At 45.9% G+C, this 5359-nt stretch overlaps 1 long non-coding RNA gene across 1 annotated transcript; it reads left to right on the forward strand.

The window, feature by feature from the left end:
• The first annotated feature begins 1211 nt into the window (after positions 1-1211).
• On the forward strand, positions 1212-3179 carry LOC142301450 (uncharacterized). Its single transcript, XR_012752806.1, has 3 exons — positions 1212-2198; positions 2879-2953; positions 3038-3179. It is a non-coding gene; the product is annotated as an uncharacterized LOC142301450 (long non-coding RNA).
• The last annotated feature ends 2180 nt before the right edge of the window (positions 3180-5359 follow it).

Below are 5359 nucleotides of genomic sequence, written 5' to 3' on the forward strand. Positions count from 1 at the left end.
ACAGTCTACAGGGAATCGGTGATGGTACAATAGGTGAGGACAGAGCTGGTTGCGCAGGGTTCTACTGGACTGAGGGCTATTGTAGGTTGTAGGCTTGTTGGAAGAGGTGGGTCTTGAGGTTCCTCTTGAAGCTTTCCACGGTAGGGGAGAGTCTGATATGCTGAGGTAGAGCGTTCCAGAGTATGGGCGAGGCACGGGAGAAATCTTGTGACTACCTGGTTTTGCCAGGGCGTCACACTGACTTCTCATAGACTTTGCTGGGGAAACACAATGCATGCATTTACGCTGCAGTTTAAAACGCTACCAAAACGCAGGAAAAATGCACATGTGCGCAAATAGCCATAAGGCCTTGTGCGCACACTGTTTTTTTTGCTACTTTTTTGCTGCATTGTTGTTGCAGTTTTGGGTGCAGTTTGTGGTCCTAAACTGCATGAATGACCTTCCCCAGCAAAGTCTATGAGAAATCTGAAGGGCTGTGCGTACGTTGCTTCTTTTTTGCCTGCAGTTTTGGTTGCAGAAAAAAGAAGCAGCATGTCTCTTCTTTTCTGCGTTTTTCCCTGCGTTTTTCCATTGACAATATAAGCAAGGGCAAAGACGCAGGCAAAAATGCACTAAAATGCACCAAAAACGCGGTAAAAACGCATGCGTTTTTGTATGCGTTTTTGGCTAGAGGTGAATTTTTCTGCAAGATGGTGCATTTTTTGCTGAAGAAACAAAACTCCTGTGTGTGCACATACGTTAATACAAGTAGCTAAAGGGGTGGAGCAGGAGTTGATTCAGGCATGTAGAACAAATGGAGTTATGTCTTAGGGTCCCTTCTCACATAGCGACGCAGCAGCGATCCCACCAGCGATCTGACCCGGTCAGGATCGCTGCTCCATCGCTACATGGTCGCTGTTGAGCTGTCAAACAAGCAGATCTCAACAGCGACGCCGCAAGGATACGGCGACCTTCACAGCGATCTCAGCGGTCGCAGGGACCATGTCACATAGCACGATTCTAATCTTGAATCGTGCACCGTTTCCGCGCCCCCTCCAGTCCTATTGGTGGTTGTAGGTGCGTTGTGACTGGGCGGTCACTTAATATTCAACTGCACAGAGTCACTGATTTTCAGGGATCCCGTAGAGAACGCAACTGCGTCACGCAAGTCCCTTGCGTCGACGTTATAATTCTATTGGACGACGCTGATTTAGGGCGTGTTTTCCCAGTGTTGTTGTTTGGGTTGGTGTGACCTGCAAAAATATGGCGTCCAGAAGCCGAGCTACAGCATGGGGAGAGGCAGAAGTGACCTATCTTATTAGAACCATGGACAGGAGAGATTATCAGTGTGCTGGACACCATGACCATCCTGTCCTCCACAAGAAGGCAATTCTGAGGAGGATTAGTCGGGGCCTTTTTAAAAAATTCAGGGTGCAGCGTTCTACCAAGCAAATAAGGAAGAAGCTGGCAGATCTGCGGTACAGATCAAGCAACCGCATTGCCAGCATCCGTTCTCAGAGCCAGCCCCAACCCGGTGAGTGGTGTTAACTATAGTTGATCGAACAGCCAATAATACGGGGTCGGCGAATCAATGACCGATTTAGAAAAAAAAATTCAAATCCGCTCCGTAATCCGGTGCCCATAAGTCAATGGGGTCCGGCCCTGGTGATATTACTGACAGATTTACTAAAAGAGTACGATCCGCTCCGGAATACGTTGCCCATATAAGTCAATAGGGTCTGGCCCCAGGGATAGCGCAAAAAACTTGCGGATACAGACGTTTACAGTCCGGGTCCGCTCAGCACTAGTGTTAACATTGGTTGCACAGTATATGGCGGCTATTTTACATGAGTAGTACCACATGAGTAATTCCGCCCACATGACACACAGCACATGAGTTGTACCACAAGAGTACTTCTTGTGAGTTACCCCCACGTGAAAATATTATAAGGTATAATTTTTTCCAGACCCGCAGCCACAGCAGGAGCCACCTACAGACCAGCAGCCCCAGCAGGACCCACCTCCAGACGTGGAGCCACAGCTGGAGCCTCTACCAGACCCGGAGCCACAGCTGGAGCCTCCACCAGACCCGGAGCCACAGCTGGAGCCTCCACCAGACCCGGAGCCACAGCTGGAGCCACCACCAGAGGCGGAGCACCAGCAGGAGCCACCTGCAGTCTCTCCCTCCTCACTCAATGTCATGGGAGCAGGCTTGCCTGGTAATTTTTGAAGATAAAACAAGGGGCATATAACCTTGACTGGATAGAGCTATCTTACCCACAGCACCCAGATTTCCCATGAACTGAAATCCCTCTATCAGCAACCAACTTTCCTATGTTGAGATATCCATCTTGTCCTCGGCACACTGCTTCCCCATGCTCTGCTATATATATTTCCATCATCACACAGCTTTCCCATATCAGAGCATGGGGATGCTGGGTGCTGAGAGAAGATGTATAGCAGAGCATGGGGAAGCTGGGTGCTGAGAGAAGATGTATAGCAGAGCATGGGAAAGCTGGGTGCAGAGAGAAGATGTATAGCAGAGCATGGGAAAGCTGAGTGCTGAGAGAAGATGTATAGCAGAGCATAGGAAAGCTGGGTGCTGAGAGAACGAACCTTTCTCCCTCACCACAAAACATTCCCATCCCCTGGTTGTATCTTTGTACCCCCTTGTATTTAGTTCTCAAAATACAATAATGGCCCCCACATAGCCTTCCATATAGTATAAAGGGTCCCACATAACCAATCATATATTAGAATACACCTCCATAGTCCTCCATGTATAATATTGCAGCCAGCCTCTCCAGTCCTACATGTATAAAGCAGCCTCTTCAGGCCTCCATGTATAAAGCAGCCTCTCCACCTATCATGTACTATGAAGTGTTTTGTCTCTCCCTAGACATTGATGCTGATGCTAGAAGTTTCGGGTGGAACATCAGCCCATCCTTATCGGACGAGGAGGAACAACCGAACCGTAAGTTTTAACAACAAACATGTACCTCTAATTTATATGTCTATATATAATTAGCCTTTTTAAGTGGTACCATTCCTTCCACAGAAATACCAACATTGGAAGACCTTCAGGCCTCTCACCGGAGGATTGTAGCAACGCAGCGCACCCTGGCAGCGGCACAGCGCACACTGGCCTTAGCGGTGAAGCAGCACGGAGTGCTGATCGCCAAATATGTGGCGTCCCAACAACAGGGCAGCAGCCGTTAATTTTTTTTTTCCTTTGTTCAAAATAATGTTTTTTTTTTTTTTTTTAACAAATGCATGATTGTCTTTGTGTTTGTGGCCGTAGCCACGAGAACAGTTAAAATAAAAGTTTATTCATTCCTCATTTATGCGTTCTCCTTGAAGAGTTGCAGCAGCACTGCATTATGCTTGGAGGAATTGATCTGTTTGAAGTTTTGCATGTAGATCCATACTCACCAGGAGCGAAACACTGATGCTGCCAATCCATGTCCTACTCGAAGAAGACAAGATTCCCACCATGAGTTGGACATGAATCGGTAGCATTGGTGGATGTAGAGTATGGATGTATGTGGTTGTGTGTATGTATGTATGTATGTACCGGTTAAAGTATGTTTGTGTGTGCGCGTGCAAAACTGCAGCAGTACAAACACACCAAAAACCAACACAAAAGTACAATATTTTCTGTTGTTTTTTGCAAATAAGATATGGTAGGCTCCGTCAAGCAGGCTCATAGGCGACGGCGATTGGGTTGCGGTACACCTTAAAGTGGTTGCCGTCAAAACCCACAGAGATCCGGAGGCTCTGATTGGGCATGCCGCAGCTCACTACATACGTAATGGGAGTGGACTTGCATGTTCCAAGCGTATTTGTCCCAGTGAAGACACAAACACTGAGTGCAAGAGGAAGGGACCCCTGTTTGCTACACGGGACTGTGTGTGTAATTCTTGAGAACTGTGAGGACACCATTTAGCGCACGTCCAACTCTGCATGTCACCTTCCACTGCAATTTATGCCATACAACAGGAACTACACCTCCCTAACCGTCTCACCATCAGTCACTGCAACACACGGGTGGTCTCACCAACAACACACTCTCCAGTACGTATGAGCACGGGGATGGGTGGGTCCATGTATACAGATGGAAGATGAAAGCATGGAGATCTGTAGTAAGATCAGAAAAGCAAAGACGCAGTCGTGACCACAGATCAGGATTGAAGAGAGCGTTAGATCCGCAAATCAGCACACAAGCCTGGAGGTCTCTAGTACGATCCAAAAAGCAGTATGTGCTCATGAAAAAAGGACGGAAGTGCGACCTTGTTGCCTTCTTTGAAAGCAAACCTGTAATTGCAAAGCTGTGGTCAACTTGGGCAATAAGAAACCGCACCTCAGCATGTTTGGACGCCATATATTTTGCCTAGGCCACAGTGAAAATATTGAACCCACCCGCCAGAGACCTATCAGCCAATTGTATTTTAGCGTCGCTATAATAGACTTGCGATCGCGTTGGCGACGATACTGCGTCGCTGAAACCCCTTTGTCTCTCCTCAAAACCCCTACAATGTTAAATACTGGTGCCCGCAGGAGACGCTGCTGCGTTCTCTAAATGATTTGCTTCCGCAATAAATAAAGCGTCTCATAACTGTAGCGATCAATATCTTTACATTTATAAATATAGCAGTCTCCAAACTGTTGTTGTGTGACGGTTTGTTTATTTAGGTGATTTAATTGTTGGCCACTAGTGCGTTGTCCTTCTCTGATTGGATAGCAACTGCTCAACAAGTCTTTCTGTGATTGGGCTATAGCATGTCAATAAATAAAGGCAACGCAGTAGGGCTTCCATTCTGTTTTCTAGGTGCCTTTAGTTCAGCAGCGTTCTCTTTCAAGTCGCTATTGTGTCCCGTAATTTGTGGCTCTACACAACAACAATTTTGGAAGGTAGGTATTTATTGAGTTCTCTAATTATCTTTGTAGCTTTCCTTTAATATCTAGAATCTGTTTTGCATTTTTATAATATTAGATTTGATATATTTGTAGCTATCATTTACTTGTAATCATAGCTCAATTCTAATTTGTGTCCATTCTTTATATGTAACATTGTGGCCAGGATTTCATACACTTTGAAGCAGTGTACATTGTTTATTTGCATGGCCAGCAAATTTACAGGGTGGGGTAGGGGGTTTTATTGTCGTGTGCAAATCTCCATTTTGGGCTTGCTTCAAATACATGTAGAATCACCTGTACTCGTGGCCTTTATTTGCGAACATACTTGCATCATTAGTTGTGTACTTTTATTGACATGTTTTTTTTAATTTTTTTTTATATAAATTACAGATGTCTTACAATAGCCAAGAATTCATACGAGAACTGATTGAGCTGTATCGCTCCTTTCCCTGCCTTTGGCTAG

The sequence above is a fragment of the Anomaloglossus baeobatrachus genome, chromosome 4, assembly GCF_048569485.1.
Source record: "Anomaloglossus baeobatrachus isolate aAnoBae1 chromosome 4, aAnoBae1.hap1, whole genome shotgun sequence".
Lineage (NCBI taxonomy): Eukaryota > Metazoa > Chordata > Amphibia > Anura > Aromobatidae > Anomaloglossus > Anomaloglossus baeobatrachus.